This window comes from Acinonyx jubatus, chromosome B3 (genome assembly GCF_027475565.1).
Source record: "Acinonyx jubatus isolate Ajub_Pintada_27869175 chromosome B3, VMU_Ajub_asm_v1.0, whole genome shotgun sequence".
Taxonomy (NCBI): domain Eukaryota; kingdom Metazoa; phylum Chordata; class Mammalia; order Carnivora; family Felidae; genus Acinonyx; species Acinonyx jubatus.
Genome location: NC_069386.1, coordinates 48,256,360 through 48,275,925, shown reverse-complemented (window position 1 = coordinate 48,275,925; position 19,566 = coordinate 48,256,360). Strand labels below are relative to the sequence as shown.

Here is a 19,566-nt window from a genome sequence, read left to right as displayed (position 1 = left end):
GTGCCAGCAATGCTACGTTAGATGCCTCTTCTCTGTGCTTATGCTTTCCTAGAGCTGGTCAACCCTGTATGGTGACATCCAATTTATTTTGTGTTGGTTGGTGAATATCTTGAAGACAAGAATTGTATCTTCTTTAGTTCACTCATCCCACAGTCACTTGCTGAGCATACACTTTCACTGGGTCAGATGCTGGGCATAAACTAATTAATCTATCTTTTGCCTCTAGGGGAAGCCACCCTCTCACTTTGGCAGCTTGATGTGTGACTGAAAACTCAACCTAGCCAATCTATAAAATCTTATCACCAACCTCAAGAACTGTGGGCAACTAAAAAAGCCTGAACATAACCAGTCTGACATCTCTCGTGGCAAATGGCATGGAATTTTTGGTTCACATCTGATATTGACTCAGATTTACAGACATGGTTTATTAAGGGAGAAAAGGTACATTTTCATGAAAACTTACTCCTCTCTATTATCTTACAGCAACCTCTAGAATTCAGAGAATAATTTATTAAGGTAATGTACCAAGACTTTTAAATCCCAGATTAAAACTCATTAGAATTAACTTATCCTAATTACAGTAGGAGTTGAATAAAGTTTCATATTAGCACTTCTCAACCTTCAGAATGCATAGGACTCTCCCAGAGATTTTGTGAAAATGCTAATTTTGATTCAGTAAGTTTGGGTAGGGCCCATGACTCTCCCTAACAAGCACCCAGGTGATGCCCAGGTAATACTGATGGTTCTAGTCCCAGAAATACACTTTGAGTATCAAATAAAGCTTCCATTTTTTATAGAACTATTGGTCTTCCCATTAGAGCAACACAAACTTTTTTTTACCTCCTCTACATTCAAAGCTTTCTGAAATGACTTTCTGACATCAGGATAAAGTGGCACACTAAACACACACCTTAGTTCTGCTACCTCCCCAAATCTCATTAACATAACGATAAAAAGCTGGGTTTTATTCTTTTAGACACAAACAAAGACAAAGTGAGTGGAAAGAACAGTTACAAAATGTGGAAGCTAGAAAGTAAATGGATAAGAGGTAACTGAACAGCAAACCTGGGAAAGGTGGCCCCTTATCTGCCACTAGGGAAAGCCAAAAAGGAACTCATCACAGATGAGAGATGATTCTGTAGAATCACTCCCGGAGGTAAAGGGAGGGTAAAGTTAAGGCTAAAAACAGTGGGAGTCTACTTAGGTCCTAATCCTCTAAATACTGATATACCTCCACCCCTACCTACATGCTGGAACTTCCAGAATGCAGGCATCCTCCACAGGCAGGTGGTTCAAATGTTCTTCTCTGGAGAATCTGCCCAGCCCCGGAGGGAAGGCCTAAAGATAAAGACAACAAGCCCAGGACATACTGATCTGACTAAAACTATTTCGTAACTGTTGAGAGGAGGGACGGAAATGGCATACATGTGTGGTAGAGGCAGGCGTGTGTGGTAGAGGGAGGTGGGGAAATGAGTTAGCATTCTCTTCTTCCATGGTAAAGTGTCTAGGCATAGGCATTTAAATAATGCCTAAAACTGAAAACTGACCACAGAAATATCAGTATGTCATTTAGAGACAAGGGATGTAACTACCAGCAAGAGTCATCTTACTAACAAGAATTGAAAGCAGTCATCTCTGGGGAGCAGGAAATGAGCTGGCGGGGGGTGGGGAGGAACTGATGTTTTTTTTTGTAACAGGCCCATAGCACTATGTCCATGTATAACCTTGATAAAATTAAAAAAAATTAATTAATACAAAATACAGTAGTACACCGACCCCATCCATGGTTTTGTTTTCCAGGGCTTCAGGAATGTGGGGTCCGTAATGGCCCAGAAGCAGATGATCCCTAATGATTCGACAGTAGGCCAATACTTGCCAAATGCTATATCACAAAGCCTATGTCATTCACTTCACTGCATCTCATTGTATAGGCATTTTATCATCTCAAATCATCACAAGGATGAGTGCAGCACAATAAGATATCTTGAGAGAGAGACCACCATGTTCACATAACTTCTATTCAGTATATTGTTATAATTGTTCTATTTTATTATTACTTATTGTTGTTAATCTCTTACTGTACTTAATTTATAAATTAAACTTTATCACAGGTATATATGTATAGGAAAAAACATAGTATATATAGGGTTTAGTACTATCCACGGTTTCAGGCATCCATGGGGGGGTCTTAGAACATATTCCCCACAGATAAGGGGGGGGAACTACTATAAAATGTAATGTCCATGCTTTAATTTTTTTCTTAGATAATTCAGGACATCACAATAAACACCACTGACTTGTGCTATCTCCTCAGCATCTAGGACCTACAATGAAGCAGGATGTTGAGGATCTGGGCTCTGGAGACTTTGAATCTCAGCTTTACCACTCACTGGCTGTGTGACCTCTCTGTGCCTCAGTTTCCTCATCTGTGGAACAGATAATAATGGGATTATTTTGCAAAAACTGAATTATGTGATACCTATAAGTGCTTAAACTAGTGTTCAGCACATAGTGCTCAATAATAGCTATTTTTAAAGTATGTTTGCCCCTGTAATAAATGCCTCCTGACCACTGCATTGATTTCATCTTTTACTCATTTATACTTCATTCTCCTTGCTCCCACCTTCAGCCAGATGTCCCTCACCATAGTAATCCCTGTGCCTTTCTAGAATAACCCCTTCCCCTTCCAGTGTTCAGTTTCTAATTGACAAGACACCTGGAAACCAAATAATCAAGCTTATTAAAACTGCATGTAAAATGGAGGAAACTGGGCGCCCAGAAATGTCCTGAAAACCTCTCTGTGAGGCAGATAGGCAAGTTTCAATATGAGCCATCTGTCTGACCCCTCAGAACCCTTTGGGCTTCCTTCCTAACTATCAACTGTGGGTCAGTGCGCTGGGTGACACTCAGGGTAACCAACCACCTCAGTTTCCCCAGGATTATCTTAGTTTTAGCACTGACAGTCTTGTACCCCTGCACACCTCAGTCCCAGCCCTGAGAAGATTACCTAATCCTTCTGAGCTTTCTTCATCATCTGTAAAATAAAGGATAATATCTACTTTGAAAGTCTGGTGAGAATTAAATGAGAGAATGTTTGTATACTTCCTGACACATAACAAGCTCTCAATAAGTGGTAGCTCGAGCTACTGTACTAGTTACATATTATTATCCACTCTAATATCAGTGGCAAATCATTCTAAGATACCTACCCTGTAACTTGGTTATTTTCTTACTGGCAAAAATAACTTGCCTTATATACAGTAGATCTCTGGAGACTGAAATGTGTGCTTTTGTGAATTTCCTTCTGCCCTTGCCCTATACAATTTTATTTTAGGAACTAAGACATATTAGAGAAATTTAGTATTTCAATATTGCTAATTTCTCCACTGGGCAAAGTCCTAGGAGGTCCTTGCCATCTTTTGACACATGCATCTTTTTTATACTATGGGAGACCTGGGGTATTTATGTCAGTAGCTGCTTCCAAACCTATGGACCAATCAGCAAGCCACCCCACCAAGACAGCCATCAGGCATCACACCTGACATTCTTTTTAATTTGCATCTTACTTTTTTCCTTCATAATGGAACCAAATCACTCAGTGTCCTAATGGATTGACAACTCATTCATTAATATGCCAACTCCATCCCTGAAAAATAAGGGATCTATGTTATCATCAAACAGATGAAACACCATTTCTGACCTCAAAAGCTGAAGCAACTCATTATTCAATAGATATTAATTACAGCCTGGAGGAAATTGCTCACAACTGTGCACCCCATCAACACAAGGGTGAAGTTGCTATGAGAAAAGTTGCACAGTTTGGGTAGAAAACAGGAAGGATCAAGTTACACAAAACCAAAACATGACCTGGGAACCCTGTGAGAGGTAGAGCAGAAATGTAAGACACTACTTTATACTGGCTCCCAAACTCCCTCCTCCCATGCTCATATTGTTCTGCCAACATCCCTAACAAGGTGCCCAAGGCCTGTGAGTGCATGAAACACTGGAGACCCACACAATCTCACCAAAACCTTGAGGAGCACCCAGTTCCAACCACTGGGGTTGGAGCCAGGACAGGATTTCACCAAGCATGGTCTGCAGCCCACTGATAGCAGAATCACCTAGAGTACTTCATGAAAATCCAAAGTCCTGGCTTCCATCCAGGCCTCTAAATTAGGATCTGAGAGACTAGGGAATTTACATTTATAAATGCAAGCTTCCCAGGGGATTCCCAGTTATCTATAATAAAGTTTGAGAGCAGCTGTTCTAGGGAGACAACAGATAGCAAAATGCACAATTATAACTATAATTGTGTCAACCTGTAGGGAAGATCTTGTTTAACCTCTACCAGCCTCAAATTCCAAATCTGTAAAATAAGAATAATACCGACCTAGCAGAATGGTGGTGGGAATTAAATGAGATAAGTAATCGTCTCAAACATGGTTCTTCGCACACAGCAGGTGCTCAATAATTAATCGCTCCCCCTCCTTTCTTGTGTATGTCATTCTGATGAAGATTTATAACACTAGGCCCTGTTTTGAATAAATGTCACCAAAGAAAGCAGATGACTAGTTTTAGTTGAGCCGTTGATGTTAAAGAGTCACCAACTAAAAGGCTGAGGCCAGCTGCTTTAACTAGAGGTTGGACCATAAAATGTACCTATGGACAGTGGTTCTCAAACTTGAGTGTGTGTCAGAATCTTCTGGATGGCTTTAAAATAACAGACTGTGGGCCCTGCCTCCAGAGTTTCAGATCCAGTAGGTCTGGACTGAGAATCTGCATTTCTAATACGTTCCAGGTCATGCTGATGGCGTTGGTCCCAGAACCACACTCTGATGGTCATTTTGCAGCCCCAGAGTCTAAAATCAAATTGATCTGACACTTGGTGGTAAAAAAGGAAAACTATGCTGTATGCATTTCCTGTGTGACACCAGACTGCTTAGTTAGAAGTAAATACAGAAAAAAGTAATAAACCAGCAATTTCTGAAGTGGTATTGCCTCTGAACCTGAGAATCTTTGCTGCAATATTTTGTGAACAGCAAGGAGAGAAGCCTGGGAGATTTAAGTGCCATCTCCCTGCTCACCCGATGTGTGACCCTGAGTAAAGCACTTGATCTCTCTGAGCCTCAGTTTACTTATCTGGAAACAGGGGTGGGCTCAGTCACTAGCTCCCAAACCTGGTCATATACCATCCATCATTTTGGCAGCATTTAACATTTTTTTCATGTTTATTTATTTTTGAGACAGACAGACGGACAGAGTGTAAGCAGGAGGGGGACAGAAAGAAAGGGGGACACAGAATCCAAAGCAGGTCCCAGGCTCTGAGCTGTCAGCACAGAGCCCAATGCAGGGCTTGAACCCATGAACCAGGAGATCATGACCTGAGCAAAAGTCAGATGCTTAACTGACTTAGCCACCCAAGAACGCCAATTTGGCAGCATTTTAAAGGACACATGGATTCCTCAGCCCTGACTGCAAACTAACGAATCAGTATTTCCAAAGGAGAGAGTGAAAAATGTGTGGCTTTGTGTGAGTATGTTTTAATAAATCCTCCTGTGTGATCTTCACAGGCAGCCAGTTGTGAGGAACCATTACCACGGTGATCTTTCGGGCCTCTTCCAGCAAGATATTTTTGATTTCTAAGTCCCTGTGCCCTGAGTCTGTGCTTACCAAGTAGCTTTCTTCTATTATATTTGCTCCGCATGGAGTTTTACTACAGGAAGCAAGTACATTAGTTCTCAAAGAATCCAGTCTGCTTAACAATTCCAATTCTCATGTATTAATAAACTAGTGTTCTAGTTTTAGTTTAAAAAATAAAATAAAGGCCAACATGTAAGAAATACAGGAATTTCATAGGACTGAATCTGTAAAGCAATCTTTTCTAACACCAACTGCTTACTTTCTGTCATTCATTCATTAACTTAGCATCTGTCATGTACCAGGTATGATTCTAGGTGTTAAACACATAGTAGTTCACAAAATAAAGTTCCTGTCCTCATTGAGAGAACATTTTAGCATGCAAAGAGAGACAATAAATAAGTGAACATAAGGATAAAATAATTTCAAACAGTAATAAATACCATGAAGACAATAACACAATCATAGGATAGTGAGTGACCAGAAGCTACTTTTAATAGTCATCAGGGTGAAAGTCATCACCCACCTCTTTTTTTTTTTTTAATTTATTTTGAGATAAAGAGAGAGAATGTGTGTACACATGAGCCAGTGAGGGGCAGACAAAGAAGGAGAGAGAGAATCCCAAGCAGGCTCCACGCCATCAGCCTGCAGCCTAATGCAGGGCTCAATCTCACTAACCGTGATATCATGACCTGAGCCGAAACCAAGAGTCGGACACTTAACTGACTGAGCCACCCATCCGCCCCCATCACCCACCTCTTTGAGGGGGTAATATTTGAAATTAAGTCTGAATGATGCCAAGGAAACAGTCACATGAAGATCTGGAGAAAAACACATTGAGGGCAAGACGTTCTGAAGAAGGAATGTGCTTGGCATTTCCAAGGAACAGAAAGGAAGATGAGGCTGAAAGATGAAGGCATAGGGATGAGCTGAGGTCATGGAGTCCAGCAGGGCCTAGATCATGGAGACCTCTACAGACCATGGTCAGAACATTTGAACCTTATACCAACCGCAGTAGCAAATAGCAGGGAAATTTAAAAGAGAAGGAAGATATGATCTGATTTAGATTTTTAAAGATCACCAGCTTTTTGCAAGGAATGGGCTGTGGCAGGAGCAGGGAGTGGGGGGCAAGAATGGGACCAGAAAAGCAGCCATATACAGAAGAAATGATGGTGGCCTTTAACTGAAAGCTGGCACATACCCATAGCAGGCACTCATATGTTTCTGGACGGCTTTAACTTAAGTTAAAATCATAATATACCTGGGTGCCTCACTCAGTTAAACGTCCAACTCTTGGTTTCAGCTCAGGTCATGATCTTACATTCGTGGGTTCAAGCCCTGCATTGGGCTCCATGCTGAAAGTGCAGAGCCTGCTTGGGATTCTCTCTCTCTCCCTCTCTCTCTGCCCCTCCCATGCTCGTGCTCTCTCTTGCTCTCTCAAAATAAATAAATAAACTTAAAAAAATCATAATATACTTGTTTCACTTCCTGTGATATTTCAGAACAGTCAAGGAAAAGACACTGGTTGTTAAAATTCCATCTGAAAGTCATTTCGTTTAAACAACAAAACAACACAATTTTGTCTTGCCCATCTTACACCTGGTTACAATCAAGAATGATTAGCATAGGGACATGGGACAGGCCTGTCTTCTAGAACCTTCTCTGTTATCAATCTGAACCTCTTCTGAATCTCTGAGGTTACCTGGTTTCTAGAGTGCTTACCAGCCTTTGAATTACGTGATGCTGTAAGTTTAATAAATGTGGTGTCCTTACCTGGGTGGCAAAATGGGCTGATGACTCAGGGTAGGGAGTTTCTGTTGTTGACTTTTAACCTTTCAGAGAAGCTACAGTTAATGAAGGTGTTAATGAAGACACTGTCCACTCTTACACTTTCCTTAGAAACCCCTAATGTCCAAGGCAAATCTGAAACAAGGGTATGGTTACCGGCTGGAAATTTGGGGAGCAGACACTCTCAGTCAGCTGAGAGCTCATCATGCATAGGTGCTGAGAGCACAGGTCTCTGAGGAATTTAGAGGCCAAGTCTTCAGTCACAATGCTGTCTGTGGGTTTCTAGCAGGCTTCCACCTATGCTGAGTCATGTGGCAGACTTGCTACTGACAGCTGTCCCCACAGGGTCCATTCCTCTCAAACGGTCCACCTGGTAGCTCTACAAGGATCTCCTCCCATGTGATCCCTGAGGGCAGTGGTTTCTCAGTCCAACTGCACATCAGAATCCTTTGTGGGAACTTTAAAAACAGTATCAATACCTGGGCCCTATTCCACATTTAATGACTTAGAATCAGGGTAAGGGAGAGGTGACAAACACAACAATGGTAGAGTCATGCTTAGTTAACTTTACATGATGGAGAGAACATGTCAGTCAGGAAACTGCAGGCCAGGGAGATTCAGTGATTTGTCTAAGGCAGGGCTTCTCAGCCTTGGCACCATGAACATTTTGGGCAGGACAATCCTTTGTCCTGAGGGGCTGTCCTGTGCCTCTATCCATTAAATGCCAGTAGTAACTCCCCAGCTCTGACAACCAAAACTATCTCTAGACACTGTCAAGAGTCCTCAGGGGAGGAGGGGGTCAAATCAGCCCTGAGAACCCCTGGTGCAATATCACATAGTAAATTGTCAGCCATATTAGAGACTAAAACCCAGCCTATTAGTTCCCAGCTATGTTGGATCCTCCACATTCACACAGGAGTTCCAGAACACAGGTATGAGTCACTCCCTGAAGAAGCACCAAAACCCACTTCATGGCTTTCTGTGCCTAAGCAGAGCAGGGCGATGGAGACTTGGCCTTGCCCCTGACAATGGAAGCCTAGTCAGGAACAGCCAGTAGCTTGTTTGGCCACATTCGGTCTCTAGTAACTGACTGGAACAATGCCTTATCTTTTCAAGGGCTGCTAGACCTTTTTACTCATTCTTGGAGTCATTCCCTTGTAGTAGTGAGATTCACTATGAAAATTAATCACATTTTAAGAAACAAAGAAATACTGACCACCACCATAGATTAAATTTTAAAATTCTTGGATATCTAAGGGGCGCTTGGGTGGCTCAGTCGACTAAGCATTCAACTTCTGCTCAGGTCATGATCTCACAGCTTGTGAGTTTGAGCCCCACATCAGGCTCTGTACTGACAGCTCAGAGCCTGAAGCCTGCTTTGGATTCTGTCTCCCTCTCTCTCTGCCCCTGTCCCGCTCTCACTCTGTCTCTCTGTCTCTGTCTCTCTCTCAAAAATAAATAATAAAACATTCAAAAAATTTTTTAAAAAAATTAAAAAAATTAAATTCTTGGGTATCTCAAAAGAACATTTAAGTCATGATCTATTTCTATGTGTCTTATTCCTCCCCATATTAGGGCTAGTATAACAAGAATAAAAATGCCTTATCATAAAGTTTAGTTAGCTGAGACCCTGTCTTTGTTCTTAATGATACAAATACACAGGAGATAAGTAACCAGTCATACCCAGATAAGATTTGACCAGCCAACCATGTGGTGGGATCAGGGTAGGATGGATAAACTACAGTTAATAAAAATGAACAGATTTTTCAGTCTCTTGGCAACCAATTTTATTATTATGCTTTGACCTGGCAGCTGGTAAGGCTTTATATGAATTAATCAATTAACCCATGAAAAAACAAGATTAGTGGCTCTGAAATATGGCACTCTAGTGGCAGAGGAAGCATGTTCATTTTCAAAGCTGCTTTCTTAAATAGGTACACATAAGTTTTAAATAATAAAAAAATAACCCAGTGTTTTATAACAACACATCTCTAAAGGGTAAGTCACCTCTATCTATCTAATACATTTGTCCTTACCATATATCTCCCATATTTGTTCTGCCACAAGGCCAGGGGGTGAGAGGTTTCATAGGAGTAGGCCACAAAGCAAGCAGGTTGTCAGTAAGACAACACTTGGTTGTTGTGGACTTAAAAAAGCATCAAAATATCTTATAATAAAAATTTTTAAGGGACAAAAATATTAACAAGACCTCAAAAGGAATAAAAATACATTGAATGACAAGCTTTCTGGCATTGTCACAGGGAATACAACCAAATGATGGCTTTCAACAGTCATATGGATCTCAGAGAAAAGACAAGGGTGTCTCATGTGCCTGCCACATTTGGATCTGGAGACTGGAAGGGACAGCATGATAAAGGAGTGATCATGGGAGAGTGACAACAGAAGTGATTAAGGGTGGGAATTGTTGAATCACTAAATCGTGCACCTGAAACTAATATAACACTGTATGTTAACTATACTGGAATTAAAAAAAAAAAAGTGATTAAGGGTCAACATGAAAACCTAGAAGAAAGAAAGAAAGAAAGAAAGAAAGAAAGAAGAAGAAAGAAAGAAAGAAAGAAAGAAAAGAAAAGGAAAGGAAAGAAAAAACCTTACAAAGTAACATATCTTATGGGAGACATTATGCAGTAGACCAACCACTGTGCCTGGAATTTCAGTCCTGACTCTGCCAGTAACTCTGTGATCTTACAAAGTCACTTAATGTCTGCGGATATGAATTTCCTTATTACAAAAGACTAAAGTAAAACTCAATCTTCATCAACTTCCTTCCATTTCTTATACTTCTTGAGTTTATGAGTCCTCTCTGTCCTTAAAGATTTTATTTTTTTAAGTAATCTACCCCCAGCTTGGGGCTCAAACACACAACCCTGAGATCAATAGTCGCACACTCCACCGACTGAGCCAGCCAGGCACCCCCTCTCTGTCTTTAAGATAAACACATGTATGGTCACCAGAACGAGCCATAGCTCAGTCATTCTTTGGACATTATCATGATCAATGCATTTCCTACACATAAACATGGGTTTACCAGACTAGAGTTGCCAGATTAAATACAAGATACCCAGTTAAATTTGCATTTCATAAAAACAAGTTTTTGGGGGGCACCTGGGTGGCTCACTCAGTTGAGCGTCTGACTTCAGCTCAGGTCATGATCTCACAGTCTGGGAGTTCGAGCCCTGCATCAGGCTCTGTGCTGACAGCTCAGAGCCTGCAGCCTGCTTCGGATTCTGTGTTTCCCTCTCTCTCTGCCCCTCCCCTACTCATGCTCTGTCTCTGTCTGTCTCAAAAATAAATGAAAACATTAGAAAAAAAACAAGTTTTTTAGTATAAGTATTTATGCAACATACTTATAGTAAGAAACTATTCATTGTTTATTCAAGATGCAAATTTCCTTTTTTTTTTTTCTTTGCTAAACCTAGCACCCTACCTCCAACCCCACATCAAAAGTTCAATTTTAAGAAACAAAAGTCTGTTTCCATATATGTGAGTACTTCTGAGGTGTCTGAGGCACTAAATGGGAGGCCTTCTCACGAAGAACACATAAGGAGGGGTGCCTGGGTGGCTCAGTTGGTTAAACAGCTGATTCTTGATCTTAGCTCAGGCCTTGATCTCAGGGTCAGGGGCTCAAGCCCCATGTATGGCTCCATGCCAAACACTTTTTTATTTAAAAAAATTTTTTTAAAGAGTAACACACAGAGACAAAAATAAATAAAAGGAGAAATAGCTTTCAACTTTCTTTTTGAGTAAGCAAGGCATCACATTTTAGTTAACAGTAAATAAAATATGAGTGTTAGTAGACCTCAATAATACAAGAAGAGAATGTGGTGTGCCTTCTGTGCTGCATGACAAGACAGGAGGCCAAACAAGCTGGATGCTCACTGCTCCACATATCTCCCTCTCTGGACATAAAGTTAATTACAAAGCCTTTATCTCTTCCTCCAATTCAGTGCTCAGGTCTGCTCCCAAGGTAATCAGCTCAAGGGAAACCAGATCATAAACTTAAACTTCCTCATCAAGAGGCAGAAGAATAAATGTGATCCAAGCAAAAACTGCACAAGGCATAAAAAGCGAAATCAGTGAAAGGGAAAAATTACTCTCTTCAGAAGGCAATCTTGTTTTAATAATGGCAACACAATCTTGCTTCCAAGGAGTTCACATTTGTTTTTAATTTAGCTTTATTGAGGTATAATTGACATATAAAATTCCAAGACATATAAAGTGTACTTCATGCTAATTTGATGTATGTTTACATTGTGAGAGGATTCCCCCCATCTATTTAGGGGCTCAGACTTGAAATATGCAACCTCTGTCTTATTTTGGGGGGAGGTTTCAAACATAATTTATTAGGGAAAATATATTTATATATATCCCATGTGTATGTAAAAATAATCCTTTTCCATATTTTGCAAATATAGATATAGTTTAAATAATTGAAGGTTGATTCAATTTTTAAATAACTTATAAGATTAATTACCATACTCTCTAGGCGAAGTAATTTAATTCTCACTGAGAAATGGCAGTAGGAAACCCTGTTCAACTGCAGCCAATATTGCTCTATCAGAAGCAGCAGGATAAGATGAACTAAAACAAGATATTTATAGCTATTGGCTAAAAAAATTAAATGTAAGAACTAGAAGTTTCCAATGATAAAAATAAATCCAGGTTTATTCATTAACTTACTGGTACATTCAGCAAGAGTTTATCATTGAACATTTCTTTTATCTAAGATACCTTGCAGCATAAGACTCAAAAAGTAAGCCGAAGTCATCATGCTCTGCCTCCAGGATATTACAATCTAGCCATAAGATGTGTATGACAACATATACATAAACAGTTTCCAGTCTAAAGTAGTTAGGTAATTAAATGCCAAAATGTGTCTCAGAATTGCAATTTCAGTTAGAAGCCAGAGAAGGATTAATTCACTATAGTGCAAAATATTCATCAAGAAATGAATTCCATTTTCTTGAATTTGAATTCAGCACAAGAAGTGGTATCCCTGGAGACAGGTACTGAATGCCTCCACACAGTCTGCCCAGCTACAGAGAAGAGGGCTCCCCACTGCCACTGTGATAAGAATCCAAAGCTATTCTCTTGGGGGGAATAGGAGGATAGAATAGGGGAGACATAGGAGATGTTCAAGTAACTACAGACATTGCTTCTCTTAGGTGAAGTGTAAAGGAACAGAGAGGAAGCAACAGTAGAATGATCTCCATTTCTCAGTCTCTCATTCCCTTTTCATTCTTTAACACATATTTTTTCAGAGCTTAATATGTGCCAAAAAACCATTCTAGGTGCTATGCACACCACAGAACAAGACAAATTCATAATCTTCATGAAGCTATTCTAACAGTGGGAAACAACAGTTGTGTGTGTGTGTGTGTGTGTGTAATGACAGTGCTATAGATACTCTAAAGAAAAGAAAACTAAGGTAAGGTAAGGGGGCAAAAAATGATAGGTGGGGTGAAGGATGCTATTTGAGATGGGATGGTTCAAGAAAGCCTTTCTAAAGAAATGATCTTTGACTTGGATTAAATGAGTGAGAAAGACATGCAGACATCTGAAGGAAGAACTTTCCAGGCAGAGGAAAGAGCAAATGCAAAGGTCTTAAGGTGTGGGTGAAGCAGAACAAGCAAAGAGGAGGATAATGGAAGATGAAGCCACACACCACATCAGAGGCTTGCAGACCATGATGAGGATTTTTTCTTCTGAGATAAAAAAAAAAAAAAAAGCCACTGGACAGTTGTGAACAGAGGAGTGAGTGGCATAATGAACTCTGGCTGCTATGTTGACTGTAGAGTGGTGACGGTGAAAGCAGGGTGGCCCTGCAGGAGACTTTTGCAGTAATCCAGGTGACAAAAATGATAGGATCTTGGTAGAAGCAGTGGAAATGGTGAGAAATGGTTTTTATCCCATATATATTATATTTTCTCGAAGTAGAACCAGTGAGATTTACTGAAGAATTAGAGGTGGGAATGAGAAAAAGAAAGGAATCAGGTGACTCCAGAATATTTAGTGTGAGAATCTAGAAGAGTAAAGTTGTCATTGACTTAGATGGGAAAGACCAAGTGGAAGCAGATTTGGGAGGGGGAAATCAAGAGTCTGGTTCCTAGAGATTGTGGCACACTTCAAAACCCTTGAAATCTGTTCTAAAACCAAAGATACCGATATTGAGAAGCTGATCTTACAATTCATATGAAAATTCAAGAGACCCAGGACAGACAGAACAATTTCAAAAAAAGAAAAACAAAATGGGAGGACCTCACACTTCCCAACCTCAAAACCTCCTACATAACTACAATAATAAAGATAGTATGATACTAGCATAAGGATAGACAAATAGATCAATGGAATAGAATTAAGACTCTAGAAATAAACCCCCACATGAACAGCCAACTGATTGTCAATTGAAGTGCCAAGACCATTCAAAGGGGAAAAAAATATTTTCAACAAATTGTGATGGGAGAATTGGATATCCACATGCAAAAGGATTAAATTAGACCCCTGCCTCACACCATACACAAAAATAAACTTAAAATGAATCAAAGATTGAAATATAAGAGCTAAAGCTATAAAACTCTTAGGAAAAAAACACAGGCATAAATCTTCATGACCTTAGATTCGGAAGTTCTTAGATTTGACACTAAAAGCACAAACAACAAAAGAGAAAATTAATCATACTTCATCAAAATTAAAAATCAAGGCAAGCCATGTAATTTAAGAAAGAAAGGGAAGAAGAAAGAAAGAGAGAAAGAAAGAGGAAGAAAGGAAGGAAGGAAAGTTAGAAAGTAGGTGAAAACTAACATAAAGAATGATCTTCAGTCCAGTTCTTTCAGCATTTTATTAACCTTTCTTAATTTCTAATCATCTGCAGAACAGTTTTCCAGACTGTTTTCCCTCTAAAGCAAGTTTTTAAGAAGGCAGAAAACAGGGAAGGGGATAGCAACAATGGACTACCAACAAATTAAATCAGCAATAATTACAGAAAACATATAGCATAACACTACTCCCCCTTCCCCAACTCTGAGCGATGAGCCAAACATAAAGTGAAAATCCATGGAGTCATAAAAAACAGCTGTTAGCCCAAAGAGATAAGGAAGAAAATCCGAGGCAGAACATTCTGAGGCCATGTGGCCAGCAGGAGCCAAAAGGCCGGGAAGATGAAGTTAAGGGCTCACAAGGTTTCCTTCATTTCAGGCCTGACTTTGCTTAATTGGTGATCTATTGGAAGAGAGATAAGGATTTGGCAATAGTTACCAAAACCTGTCCTTCAGTCCTACCACCAGTCAAGACCCAAGGGCCTGTCACCAGGTAGGGTTTTTGGTCTGACTGACAGGAGAACCTTCTCGCACCCAGCCAGTTTGCTGCCCAGACCCTCACCAACAAGGGTGTAAAGACGTTAAGTAATCAAACTGAAAACAACAGGAGGGAGGAAGAACTATGGGCAGTGCAGGAGGTCTCGGACTTTACTCCTCTCCTGCCGGAAGTTTCCTTCGACACTGACGGGGACGCTCGCGCCGGGTGCCACCCGGAGGTGACTTCAGCCCCGTGCCAACCTGGAACTGCACCTAGGCAGCATGTCGCCCAAGCTGTCCCCCACCCCCGGCGGTTGTCAACGTAGGGTCTGTGCCGCGCGCCTGCGAGAAGCAAAGCAGCTTTTCCGGCAGGCTCAGACCCCCCGAAGGGGGACGAGGAATCGCAGCCTTCAATGCCAGCCCCAGGGCCAACCCAGCCACTCGCCGGCTACCACGCTCTGCCCTCCGGGTTGAATCGGAACCCCTCGCACGCCGGGGACCGAGCAGCGCCTCCCAGACCACCCGCAGCCGCCCGGCTCACCTGGCTCCACCTCGCTGTCCCCACGCAGCTCCTCTTGCGCGCGCTCCGCGTCCACCGGTTGCCGGCCCTTTTTGGGTTCTCGGCGGGTATTTTCCGTCTGGCCCCACATCACTTCCCGTAGAGGAGAGCGAGGTGGGGGCGGGACCTCCTCTCCACCCTCCACCTCCCGCTTCCTCTTGTCACCTCAGGGAGCACTCCCGCCCGACCCCGCGAGGGCGCTTTGCGGGCTCCTCGTCGCACGCCGCTCCCAGGCCCGCAGCACCTGCCGCACCTACGCCTGACTCCTCTCGTGAGCCACGAAAAGGCCCCCGCTCGCTTCCTTTGGCCCACATCAGGTCTCCACCGCCCTTTCCTGGAAAGTGTGAAACCTTAGAAAGTTGTTTTCGTGTTTAGACACAGGGGTCACATTTACAAACTTCTCTGGGGCCCGCGAGCTGCGAGGTGTGCTTTGGTGACTCTCGCCAAATCTCCTCCCCCACCAAAGCCATGTTCTTAAAGGTGTTTTCCAGGGCATCATATCAGTGTCTCCACCGTAGTAGCCAGGGGGGTGCGGAGCAGCTGCAAAATCGGCCCGAGGCGGGGTTCCCGAGGCCCGGTATGCTCCTGCTCCAGGTGCTCCCGGGTCCGGCTCCCCGGGGCGGGATCTGCGCCGAACGTCCGGCTCTGCCACTGTCCATCCCGCCTCGCCAGCTTCTCACTCGGATCGGCCTGGACCTGGCCTTCCTGGGGCAAGGGAAAGCTCTGGGATTCTTGGAAATGACGCGATAGAGAAAAAGTAAACTCTGGCAGGAAAAAATATATTTCTGAGAGGAAATGACAAACGAGGTCTCTGTTCATACAGTCTCGTTCGGATTATAAAATCACTCTAAATTTTAAGAGAGAGCAATTCGTTAAGAAAAAAAAAAAAGGCAAACTACAGCACAATAAAGAATAGCAGCGTGAGGAGAAATCCCCGAGCCTTTGCTGCCCCCCAGCGGCTTCCTTATTTCAGCGCGGACGGGTTTATGTGCCCCTGCTTGGAACCTGCAGCTGTGAAGCCGGTTCCCCCACCAGACTACCACTCAGAGGCAGCCAAATTTCTCCTTCAGTGGCCTCGGGGTATGGACAGTGGCCTTTGGGCTTGCCTCCGTGGGCTCTTCAGGCACAGCACCTCGGAACGAAATAATTCCACTTCTAAGCAGAACCAAATGATTGAAAACCCTAATCAAGCTTCTTTTACCTTCTGTTCCATCTCACTGATCTGGGTCTACTTCCACCACAAATTCAAGCCATTCCAGGCCCACCTGCCCAACCCCATCATGCTTCCAGTCTGTAGCTATTCACAGACTGCACTGCAATATAATTAGCTTCTCAGGTATGTGTCCAATGGACAAAATCGCTTACAGGACAAAACATATGGAATTGTGAAATATTGACTATGCATCCAATCTAATATTTCTAGGCAAATTTAGCAGAGTAATCTCAAAGTTAGAGATTACAGATTTCATCATAGGGTGATAGTGTCAAAGGACGTTCCCCAGGTAAGGTCATCATACTAGTAATTCCGGAGTTAGGCTAAGACAGGAAAAGTAGCCCCGTGTTCATGTGTAAAGGAACAGTCCTGGGAGTTACTGATCAGCTAATAATTGGAGGACCATCAATGCAGCAACTGCTAATGGCTGATATGATACAAGGAGAGTTTTCCCTTTCAATCCTCCCCACTCCTGAAGCCAAGCAGAGCTGTGACCAGGAGTTTACCTAGCAGGAGATCAAAAAAACAGACAATGGTAATGTGGCCCATTCACTATCTTTTCATTCACTGAATTTTAAATCCAGGTTAGGAATTGGAGATGCAATAGTGAACAAGGTAAATTGGTCCCTACACTCAGTGGCTTGGTAGACCAACAAGTAAGCAGGTTAACTCCAGTGTGGTGAGATAAGATCCCTGAAAATGGAAGTTAGAGTGTTATTGGGACACAAATAAGTGACACCAAATCAAAATTCCCTAGAGAAACTGTTGCATAAATTAAGAAGGATAAATAAGGTAGGAGGATAAAGAAGAGAATTTTAGGAAAAGAGAGCAGAGGAAAGACCGGGAGGCAGAAGAGAGCATCAGATATTAGACCAACTGAAAGAAGTCCAGAAAAGCTGAAAAACTGAGTAGAATGAATCAATCAGAGAATAAACTGGAGGAATAGCAGAGGCTGGATTTTTAATAACGCTGGAATGATTATAATGATAATAGCTAACATTTACTGACCATTTACTACGAATCAGCCAATATGCTAAGAACTTTGCATATATCCCCTCATATACTTCTCACAAGTACCCTCTGAAATAAGTACTATTCCTGTCTCTGTATCACAGATAAGGAAACTGAGCCTTAAAGCAATGAAACAACCTGATCAAGATCATACAGGTGAAAGTGGCACAGCCAGGACTAGAACTTAGAACTCATTTTCTAAATGGCTATAAGGCTAAGAATGGGTTTCAGAGGCCAATTAGCATGCTGAAATCCAAGTAAGGGATAACACTAATCTGGCTTAAGATAGTGATCATGAGGATGAAGATGAATAAACAGATTTGAGATATTTAGGAGAATAAATCAAGAAGACTTGATTGTAGATGAGGGAGAGAGAGAAATCTATGGAAATGCCCATTTCTGGTTTCAGTAACTAGGAACCATTGAGCAAAAGGAAGAGAGCCCTGTTGCAAAAGGGTAAATTTGGCCATAATGAACAAGTTTAGGACATTTTAACTTTGACATATCGGCATCAGGAGAACATACAAGTGCAACTGTTCAGTGTGCAGTTGAATAGGCTGATCTGAAGCAAAGAAGACATGAACTGAAGCTATTGCACAAAGGGTACTCAAAGACATGAAAGTCATTGAGGTAGTCTAGAAAATGTATTACGTGGGCAAAGAGGGGGCTTGGTACAAAACCCAGAGGATCACTCCGTTAAAGAAGTCTGAGAAAAGAGTGCCCAGAGAGGTAAAAAGAAAACAAAGAGAAAAAGTTAATTACAGAAACTAAATATATTGAATACATTTTGTGTATCAAATCAAAATCCTCTCTATACCACTTACTCTAGTCACAGAACTGGTCACAGCATACCTCTTGATTCCCACCCTGGGGCTTCTGTGACAATGCAGGCTGCTGCTTGAAACATGCAGAATCTCAGTTTCCAGTATCACTAATATGGTTGAAATTGGAGGTATCAGTAAGAACTCATGCTTTTTAACACATAGACCTAGACAGGAATAGGATTATATACTGATATGCAGGTATGTATGTACTTTCCAGTAGTGTCTGCTAAGATATGCTAAAAGCAATTATATCACAGGAGTTGTGAATACACTTAGCACCCAGATTTTGATTTCTAAATACCCTTTTGCAATACAAGCAACAGGCACATGATTACATCTAAAATATCAGGAAAAATAAAACCTTAGAGCTAATAAGTGAAATAAGCAAAGATGCAGAATACAGGATCTGTTTTTTTCCCCTATACATTGGCAATGAGCTATATAAAAAAGAAATTAAGAAAAAATCCTATGTGAAGTAGCATGAAAAAAAATAAAATACTTAGGAATCAGTTTAACCAAGGAGGTGCTGGGCTTATACACTGAAAACTACAAAAAGAAATTAAAGAAGACCTAAATAAATGAAAAGATGTTCCACGTTCATCATTACATAATATTATAAAGATAATACCTCCCAAAAGAAGTTACAGATTCAACACAATCCTTCCCAAAAGGAATGATTTTTGCAGGAATAGAAAAGTTGATCCTAAAATTCACAATTAAATTGTAAAGCACCTCAAAGAGCCAAAACAATCTTGGAGAAAAAAAAAACAACAAAAAAAACAAGGTTGATGGACTCACTTCCTGATTTCAAAAATTAATGCAAAGCTGCTAATCAAAACAGTGTGGTACTAACATAAGAATAAGCATATAAATGAATGGAATGGACATGAGAATCCAGAAATGAACCCATAAATCTGGGGTCAAATGATTTTCAACAAGAATGCCAAGATCATTCAATGAGGTAAGAACAGTCTCTTCAACAAATAGTGCTGGAAGAACTGGATATTTAGATGCAAAAGAATAAAGTTGGACCCTTACCTCACATCATATATAAAAATTAACTCAAAATAGATCAAAGACCTAAATTATAAACATAAAACTATAAGACCCATAGGAGAAAACATAGACATAAATCTTCATTACCTGGGATTTGGCAATGGCTTCTTAGACCTCATAAGAAAAGCATAAGCAGCAAAGGAAAAATGGGTTAACAGGCTTTAT

At 41.3% G+C, this 19,566-nt stretch overlaps 1 protein-coding gene across 6 annotated transcripts in view; it reads right to left on the bottom strand.

Moving 5' to 3' along the window:
* RAB27A (RAB27A, member RAS oncogene family) overlaps positions 1-19,566 on the bottom strand; it is an 87,826-nt gene that overhangs the window by 56,704 nt on the left and 11,556 nt on the right. For 2 of the 6 annotated variants that reach the window (XM_053223995.1, XM_027067289.2), the window contains exon 1: positions 15,280-15,425. The exons of 1 other annotated variant lie outside the window; for it this stretch is intronic. The gene's annotated coding sequence lies outside the window, so the exon portion shown is untranslated. Of the gene's footprint in view, positions 1-1,243; positions 1,339-15,279; positions 15,426-19,566 lie in introns of those variants that run through there. 3 more of the 6 variants (XM_053223994.1, XM_015087479.3, XM_015087471.3) reach the window with 3 other exon arrangements.